We start from the raw sequence: 10082 nt of genomic DNA, 5'->3' as shown, positions 1-10082 counted from the left end.
ACATAATTCACCTACATGTTATCTAAGTAATCAGGATCACATCATTTAATTCACATATGTGATTTATATGCTAAACAGAGGGCATTCGATATGATGTCTGAACTAAGAACATGGTGTTGAATATTGTGTATATGATGTCTAAACTATGCAATGCAAGACACCGTATGCATGATATGAGCAGTATAACTGTGCCAAGTTAGAGCATACACCTCAGTGGGGGAATAGGACTGGTCATCTGTCTCTGAATCCATCTCTGAGGAGCTATCGGGACCCAACAAGAGATCTGCTTCAACGGGTAGCACTGTCTGCTCTGAAGGCCTTGTTTTCACTCCAGATTTTTCCATCTCCCACCCAAATGGCTGATTCACAGGAAGAGTAGTTTAATGTACAAACATTGTCGACAAATGGAAATGTAATAAAGAAAAGGATGGGCAAGATATCATTCAAATATATAATGCCTGGTTAAACAGGATGGCATTGCACAATTTCACATATATTATGGCCGGCTAAAAGACATGAGACTGCATAATTGCCATATATGATATAGAAACTAAACAGGTGGCATTATAGAACATGTCTAAACTAAGTAGATGACATATATGATGTCAAAAGTAGGCACTGCAAGGCAACATATGCATGATATGACTAACATCATCATGCCAAGATAGAGCAAACACCTTGGGGGGTAAATAGGAGTGGTCAGCGGCGTCTGAATCCGCCTCAGAACAGATATCTTCCTCTGGATTACAATTTGGAGATGGGTGGGGAGGGTTTGCCATTGAACCCACCATGTAGCGATGTCTGCATGACATTGTATTGCCGCGCAAAACTCTTCTCTTTTTCTCTAGATGTTCAGCATGACTGTGTACAATATCTGACATGCATACGAAAAAAATATGGTGAGATTATGTAAGGAGAGCATGCAAAAATTTAGAGTGATGGTAACAACCAGTGGATCGACGTTTTTCCGTTGAACCAAAATAGCCCTAATGGATCGACGTGAATGTATAGTAATAAGTGATGCAACAAGTGTACAACCTCTTTGCCATAGCCGTGTCGACCTCAGCATCATTGGGTTGGTCGCTGAAGCGGTTGAGGCAGAGGTGGCTGTCAGAGGTGTGGAGGAAGATCTGAGGAATCTGTAGACGGCGTCCAGGGCACTGCTCTGTTGTGATGGATCGTTCTGTCATTGGAGCAGCTCCGGTGAGCCGTAAGACATCAAGGCTGAAGCAGCACAAGACAGACATCGTCAATCTCAAGTGGGATTCTAATAGCATCTCCAATAGATGATGTAAAATGGATGTAAAATTAACATCACCAAAAATCAACTAACTACAACAGATGAGGTAAAAACTGTTGACTCTGAACTTAACTGTCGAAACTGAAATTTACTATGGAATCTGAATGCTACTGTCGAATCTGAACGCAATGGTAGCAGAGAGGCACTTGACATGTAGTTTAGGGAGGGCCTGCAGTTCATCTTCAACCTGCACCCCCCTGAGCTGCTAGCCACCATCGGCCGAACCGCCGACCCCAGCGCCGCCTAGCCGCCCCGAAACAACTCGCCACCGCCGCCCCGGCCAGCCCTCTAGGCCCCCGCCCCCACCCTAAACCCTAAGATAGATAGTGGGGTACCTCTCCGGCGAGCCCCCGTCCCCGCTGCGGGTGGTTCTTCCTTAACTCTGGCGAGCCCCCCCAACCCTTGAAAATCGACTGACCCAAAAGTCGATTCGGTCAACTGAAGTGTGGCTTAATCGGAGCAGAGCAACATCACGAGCGAGGGGGAGAGCAGCATCAGTACCTGGGCGAGCGAGCGATCAAGCGAGAGCCGGAGCAGCAGCAGCAGCGTGAGCGAGCGAGCGAGAGCCGGAGTAGCAGCAGCAGATCTGGCTGGTATGGACGCCACCGCTGAAGGGGCCTCGCACTGGGGGAGAGTCACCGTGGAGACGTCGCCCGCGGCGCCGGCTTCAAGGTAGGCACTCCATGGGGGTGCGGGATGGAGCACCGTTGGCGCCGGGAGATCGAGTTAAGGAGAAGGTGCGATGTGATGAGTGTACAACCTCTTTGGTGGCGCCGAGTAGGCCTTGGCTTCGTCCGAGGAGTCGGTGAGGATGTTGCGGTTCCGGTGGAGTAGGTTAAGGCGGCGCTGTGGGGATGGAGCAGCCGCGATAGACGAGGCGATCGTCGGAGCAGCTCCTTGGAGGTGGAGGACGGGGCGGCTGAACCGGCGGGACGGCGAGATGGACGACAGATCCTCATCCGGGGAGGTGGGCGAGGGACGTCGAGCTGTTGCGGTGGACGACGTTGTCAGGGAAGAGGCTTCGGCCGGGCAGCGGTGATGTGGAGGACGGAGGAGGGTGGGGTTTCGTGGCTGGAGCGGAGAGGTTATGGCGGCCTGGGATTTCGAATGGCGAAAAGGGGGCGATGGGACGGTGTGAAGCATGACTTAGGGACGCGCTTGTCCAAAATGTAGGGTGTGTTACAAAAGTACCACCCACCGATTTGAACTAGCGGCCCTTTTGGCTTACGGTTAGAAAGGGGATTTCGCGTGTCGGGATTTGGCAGCTGGAGGGACTTTTCGCGCGCGTTGTAATTTTGGGATAGAAAGGCGCGGGTTGTGAAGGCGCCAATTTTGGGAGCACGATATCTGAATTTTCGGGATATAAAAAGACGCGGGTTGAATTTTAGGGACACGTCTAATGTGTAGTAATATTGTACTTGTACGTACCAAATCAATTCGCACTTCCCTCAACCAAAAAGAAAACGAGAAAATAAAACTATTAACACCACACAAAGAGAGTCTTGCCCTGTTTTACTATACAAATGCTATTCAAAGCTACTCCCTCCTTCCATCTATATAGGGCCTAATGTGTTTTTTGGTGCTAACTTTGACCAAATATTAGAGCAATGATATATGACATGCAACTTACACAAAGCACACCATTAAATTCGTCTGTGAAAGGTTCTTTCAATGATATAATTTTCACATTGTGCATGTCATGTACTATTAATCTTGTCAATAGTCAAAGGTGGTCTTAAAAATCTCATTACGCCCTATATAGATGGAAGGAGGGAGTATGAATCCATGTTATGTCCGATTAAATTTTTTCGCTTACTCATACCAACATTTTAGTGCATTCCAACTGTCTATACTACCGCTGCAATTCGAACTAAATTTGAATTCGTTTATCTATTTCAATAAGAATCTACAATCATGATTGTTGCCAACTTCAACCATCATAGTTTCCTTGCTATCCGCCAGATATAAATCGGACGGCCTATAATGCAGGATGGCAGGCACACCATCATCAACAACTCCGTTTTTTTATAAGAGTAGATATAAAATATATTAAATGTAGTATAACATGTTCATAACCACACCATGTGTATCACCATTATATATTCACACATGCGTCGGTTTGAAACACTATGATAAATTCTTCAAATATCCGAATTTGCTTTTTATAATGAAGTATATATATGATCTCTATTCGTCTTTTACACCCACACAACCCTCTTATCTTTGTAGCTAGCGCTAACTTTCTCTTGTGCATGCACACGCCCGCATCCCTCTCACCCTCCCTCAGCATTCTCTAGCTCCATCGCGCAAATTCGTCTTTTCACTTTAGGTCATTCACCCACGGTGTGTGTAGTCCCCCAGCTCCTTCTTTACGGCACACATCGATCGATATGCCTCTCTAGCCAGGTGTGCCTAGCACAAACACAAGCTTCCCCTCTTCTCTTGTCACCGTCCATGCCTCACTTCCACCACTCTTTTCATCGTTCTCGTACTCGCACACTCCTCCCCCCTCGATATAGTATGCCTCTCGTACCACCTCCTACATGCATCCCTTTCTCTCTATCCTTCTCCTCATGCCTCATTTGCTTCTAACACACACATGCATGTATACCGATCGATCTCCCAACATATACCTAGATCGACTTTAACTACCCCCCATCGATCGACGTACCTCACAAGTTATGTCTCTCCTTTCTCTAACAAAGGGCGATTGATCTTCCTATGTAGTTACGTCTGCTTACCATAGCCACATCGTCCCCCCTCATCATACGTGCATGCCTCCTGACCCGTCTCTCACACACACATGCACAGACAACAAGCAACCATCTCCTCTCTTATTGATATTGCGGGCGTGCCCTCCGTTTGTCTAGCAAGCCTATCCCACCATTTGTTAGAAGCAACTCCACTACCACCCCCTCCAACACTCTAGCTCTATCTCTCTCCCAACCTTATTCCTCTCCTCCACATATGCATGGATGCCGATCGATCTCCCTTAATAAACGAGGCAGATCGATCTCCTTAATACATGAGGTAGGCCTCTCTCCTCCTCCACACATATACCAGCCATTGTACCTCTATAGTTAATTGGGCCTCCCTCTTCCCCCACCACACACCGATAGTCGAGCGCTGCAGGTAGGTATCCATGCCACAGAGACAAACTGCACATGTCCCATCTCACATTCCAGTAGGCCAACCACTCTATATCTTTGACGTGGGCACACACAAATTCGATGGCACTCTTTATCGATCGCGCGCACACACACACACCATCCCTCTCTTCGATTCTATGGACACCTCAAGATGCATTTGTATGAGTAGTTTATCTTGTGAAGAAAAGGTTGAACGAGGGAAGGCCTTATTTGCGAACATGGAGAGATGTGTGGGTATATTTTTGCAAAACTGCCATAGTTTCTTTCCTATCCGTTAAATATAAATCCGACGGCCGATATTGCAGGATGGCACGCACACCATCATCACCAACTCTATTTTCTACTCCCTCCGTCCGAAAATACTTGTCATCAAAATGGATAAAAAGAGATGTATCTAAACTAAAATATGTCTAGATACATTTCCTTTTATCCATTTTGATGACAAGTATTTCCGGACGGAGGGAGTATTTGTCTTTCTAGAGATTTCAACAAGTGACTATGACCGGACCTTACCAACATACTCAAAAAAGTAGTCCATAATTTTGATGTTACCCTCTTTTCTTGGCGGTGCAGTGCCATCTGGATACCTCATAAATAAATAAAGTACTACATGATACTAATATATGATACATGGCGCAGGAGTACTAAGTATTATTAATACAGTTTTGCTAGAACTCATCTAGATGAGATATAGTTTGGTCTCATTCATCTTTTATAGCCAATGGATGTGATGCTATATAAGATGCGTGTGTGCTGATGTGGGTTGTATTTGTTCTTGTGCAACGAACTGACCACTGCATGTCATGTTTGATAGTCTCAAGTCATTTAAAGCATACAAGCCCCACATCTCTTCTTGGTTGATTCCTCTATTTATGTCAAAAAATATGAAACAACGTGAGAGTTAATGCACCACGCCTATGTGTTTACTATTTGGTTTTCATAAGATGACTTAATACTCACCTAGACGGAGGGAGTATTCAATTTGACAGCGGGCGGCGCAGTTCCTGATACGGCTTTAATGCAGACGAGGGAGAGAGTAGCGGTTCCCAATATGTTGAACCCAATGCATCCTCCTTAAATTAATGCATGAGGGAAGTAATGGGAGGAGGTCCGGGAAAAGAGGCTGCACGATGTGAATGCAACGCAGTTTGCCCTCATTGCCCTCATATAAAGGCGCCCCTCCATTCCAATGCATCTACCACATCGTACGCACCTAAGCATTTGCCTAAGCACCTACACTAAGCGCAAAAGAGCTCACACCAGACCCATGGCGGCGATGCGCGTGAGCGGCCAGCTGCTGCGCCAGATGGTCCACGACGCCGACCTGCGGCATGGCGCCGAGGATCGTCTCCAGACAATGTTGGAGACCGGCTGGTGGATGGCCGCCGTCGACGCCAACTACGACTCTCAGTTGGACCAGATGATCGTTGCCACCAGCAACAAGTTCACCGTCCTCAAGAAGCTTGCGGACAACATCGCCGTACTCCTCCAGCCCGTGCGCCCGCGCTCCTCATTGCCTGCCACCCTAATCGGCCTCCATGGCTGAAACCTCTTTCAAGCACTGGTGGCCCTGCGACTGCCCGCCGACGCCATGAAGAATGTCCACCTGGAGGTCGCGCTCGCCACGAGGCGCCTTGCCCTGCAAGAATTCGTCGACCTACACATCCACGTGTACGAGGAAATCGTGTACATAGGTATCTACAAGGCCAGTGAGGACGCTACGACGTTGGCCTTCCTCAACCGGCTGGAAGCCTTGGATGCCTTTGCTGAGAAGCGACTCGACCTCGCCACAAAAGCCGCCGCTCCTTAGCCGCCGGTCGGTGGCCCGGCGCACTAAGTTGAGGAGGAGGAGGTCGTACGTTCGTGGATCCATCTTTCTTCTTGCCTTCTATAACCACCACTGCGATCGCATCATCGTGGCCTTAATTCTTATTATGCTGTTGCATTCTCGTTCTAGTCAATACCGACACGTGCGATCCCTTTGCTTAATTATATGCATCACTGTAACTAGTACTCCATCCGTCAATTTATAAGTTGTGCTTACCTTTTCCATCAACTTCGTGCAACGCGCGGGCATCTTGCTAGAAACACTAGAATATGTCTATATAATCTGTATGTGATAGTCCATTTGAAATCTCCAAAAAGACAAATATTTAGGTACGGAGGGAGTAATATATTAGGAGTATATCAAAACAATAGTGGTTTCTTTCAAGTTTGTGAACAAATACTACTATTCTACTACTTTGGATCTATCGCAACGCACGGGCGCATGCTAGTCAAAAGGAAAAGGCCTGCCTCGTTCGCGCGGCACCCCCACACGCTTGGGAATCGGGAGTACAACACGCAGTGGGGTTTGGATGCAAATGAAGACGAAGGGGAGGTGAAGAAGCTGAGGAGAATCGGTTCCCGATGGAGAAGTAAATGGGAGAAGTGGCGTGCAGGCAATTGATTAGACGGCTAGGTAGACTAAACGAAAAGGCTATGCGGGTAGACTGATGAGTCGTACCTGTTCGTGTACGTGCCCATCCTTCCTGATAGGTGGACCTATGCAAACAGATAAAAAAATGTGTCGTAGTTTTTTTTTGAGCGCGTGAGTGGGAGACACAACATTCTCTAGTTAAGGAATACTCCCTCCGTTTAGGTGAGTATAAGTCACCTTATGAAAATCAGGTTTTCCCAAAACCTTTAGGCGTGGAGCATTAACTTCCTGCTGGATCCCCTCCCAGCCTCGTTAGCCAGCGTTCTCTTCCTCTGCTGCCGCGTTCTACCTTTCCATTTTTCCTCTTCTCAAGTGTGGAACGATCTGCATGCCGTCCTTGATGCACCAGAATGACCACTGCATGCGTCGCGGCACGGTGTTGATTGGGCATGCACGAGAATTTGGTTCTGCTCGCAATATGGATGATACCTGAACGATGAAGTGAACAGGCATGCTAGCACGGGAGACCTATTTCCGCTATACAATATTGGAGTACTCATGTTCCTACTACTACTACTACTACTACTACTACTACTACTACTACTACTACTACTACTACTACTAGTAGTAGTAGTAGTAGTAGTAGTAGTAGTAGTAGTAGTAGTAGTACAATTGTGGTACACTTGATGGTCAAAATACTATTCATCCGGTCCTCACAGTGAAGTGACAACACCCTGCGCCTCACACTAGTCCACGCGGCATGTTCGGGTTACCAAAGTCAGCCTCACCCTGTGCACTGTGTAGTCTGTCACCACCGATGTACAACACATTGGCGCCTCGCCTCGTCTCCCTCTCCGCTCCCATAGCACCACTCCATCTCCATATCCTTCTCTGTCTCCGTCTCCATCTCCATCTCACTGTGCCCCGTGTACCGTCGCCTCACTCGCCTCCCCTAGTACCACTATTCCCCAGTGACATCATCGACCTCTGTTGTTCGTGTATGGATATGTTGAGCGCCCTGCGGCTGGTTGCATGCTCGAGGGACATGCACACGGCCATCGTTGAAGCAAGGCCTAAGCTTTTCAAGACACCCTGCTTGCTGCTATCTGGTCTTGCGAGATTGGCTCACCATGATACGGAGGCGTGCATGATGCCCCTCGACATCAATCCGATCTCCATTAGCCGAAACTTCTTTGCAGGTATATAGTGGGTCGCCGTACATCATTTCCCTCGACATCGATCCGATCACCATCTCCCGAAACTTCTTGGCATGTATGTAATGGGTCGGCATGAACTCCCACTCGATGGCTGCCTTCAAAGAAGACGGTAAAAAGTTGGTGCTCGTGAACTTCCAGACCTCCCATGAGATTATCCTTCCTCCGTTGGATTATATAGAGTATTACCATCGCGGTCCAAGTCATCTAGATTACTACGTCAGTTGGACGGACCTTGTTTTGCAGAAGATTGTAGAAACATGCACCACACTGTTGGTTTCATCTAACCATACATTAGGGAAGTAAATGTGCATATGGAGAACTCTATATTTGGAAGTAGTGAAATCCTGCAATGCTTACCATGTGTACATACCTATATTCGCCCTTCAGCAATCAATGGATAGAATAATATCCTCACAAAAATTTTGCCCACAGAACACGAGTATATAACAATGCATGGTCTGTTAGTTACCTTGAAGAATTTGTTTGTGAGGATAGAACATGATTACATAACATGCATGACATGGTAGTTTCCTGTAAAGAATCGATTGCGAGATAACATGAGTATAACCATGCATGGCACTTCTATATTTTCGAACCCAGTATACATTTCCCTATATTTTCCTCCCAGTTCCAACAGGGACATATCAATGTTGTTTCCTGCATTATCCTACTCATACTCTGAACAATGCTGATCTTACATTAACAATGCCTGTCCTTTTTGATATGATGCAGTGTCCCTACAGTTACTGCCCTTTGTAATCACACCACCTTTGCCAAAAACAGGGAAGCACAACTGGTTCCTCGCTCGATCAGACGACGGCAAAAGACTGGTGATCATTCGGACACATGAGCCGGAAAAGTTATATTGCAAAACCCCACTGTATACAAGCACCGTGTAATACGTGAGTATCCGGACAGTGGCTGTTACATCTATGAGCAGGATACCAGCTTGTTGGGACCTTTAGGATTTTTTAGTTGGAGGCGGGTAAACAACCTTGGTTCACACTCTCTGTTTCTCGGACTCAATTATCTGATTAACTAGGAGATCACCGTTGGCAAGGACCTTGATGGCAAAGAGACTCAATTATCCGGGTCAACTTGTTATTCTCCACCCCACTAGGCTGCAAATTTTCCTAGGAGGTATGCATTAGGCTTAATAAGAAAATGCACTTTAAGAAATAATAAATGGGATGTAATTATAATAACTAGACAGTTACTATGCACTAAACACGTAATTATTTTGAAAAATATATTATTTTTCGAATTTGAAAATTTTAATTCCATTACTTGTTGCGCGTGCAATATTTCGTTGGATTTTAACGTAGTACAACTTTATTTTGAAATTATATTTAACCTGACTAGAAATTTCGAATAAAAATATTTCGGATCCCATCAAAATGTGGGAATTTTTTTTTTGAATTCTGTTTTGAGCGGTTGTTTGAAATTATTAATCGTTGTCCTAGCTAGAAGTTGGGTTGTACTTTTAACAAACTATAAATAGGCTGTAGTAAATTCCATTAGAATTAAAAAATAGGCTGTACATTCTTACAAATCACAAATGGGCTATATGTTCTCTGCCAAATCCGAGTTGTGGGCCTACTAAGTTGACGCGTACCAAGGGCTTTGTCAACTTAGTCAATATAAACGATTCTAGTTGCAGTGATCGTACGATGTCCATCCAACGGCCATAGTGCTTCTTCAACCTCTGGTCTTCTTGCTCCAGCCGCCCAAAGCAGCGCCGGTCGTGTCGCATGCTCCTGCCTCCCGTGGCCGGCTGTGATGCCACGGAGGCCTCACCGCCCCGTACTACTCCCACCGCTGGCCAGGCCATCCCTCTACTCACCCACACCCCCTATTATTCTGCGGTGACGGTAGCCTCACAACGCAGCCGAACCAGTGAACCCTCGTACTCCTCTCCGCGCGGGCTTCCACTGTTGTGTCTTCCCCGGCTCCGCGTCATCCCCTTCCTAGGCCTCGTCGTCATCCAGACCATCGCC

This window comes from Triticum urartu, chromosome 7, assembly GCF_003073215.2.
Source record: "Triticum urartu cultivar G1812 chromosome 7, Tu2.1, whole genome shotgun sequence".
Lineage (NCBI taxonomy): Eukaryota > Viridiplantae > Streptophyta > Magnoliopsida > Poales > Poaceae > Triticum > Triticum urartu.
This window is presented reverse-complemented; position numbering follows the sequence as displayed.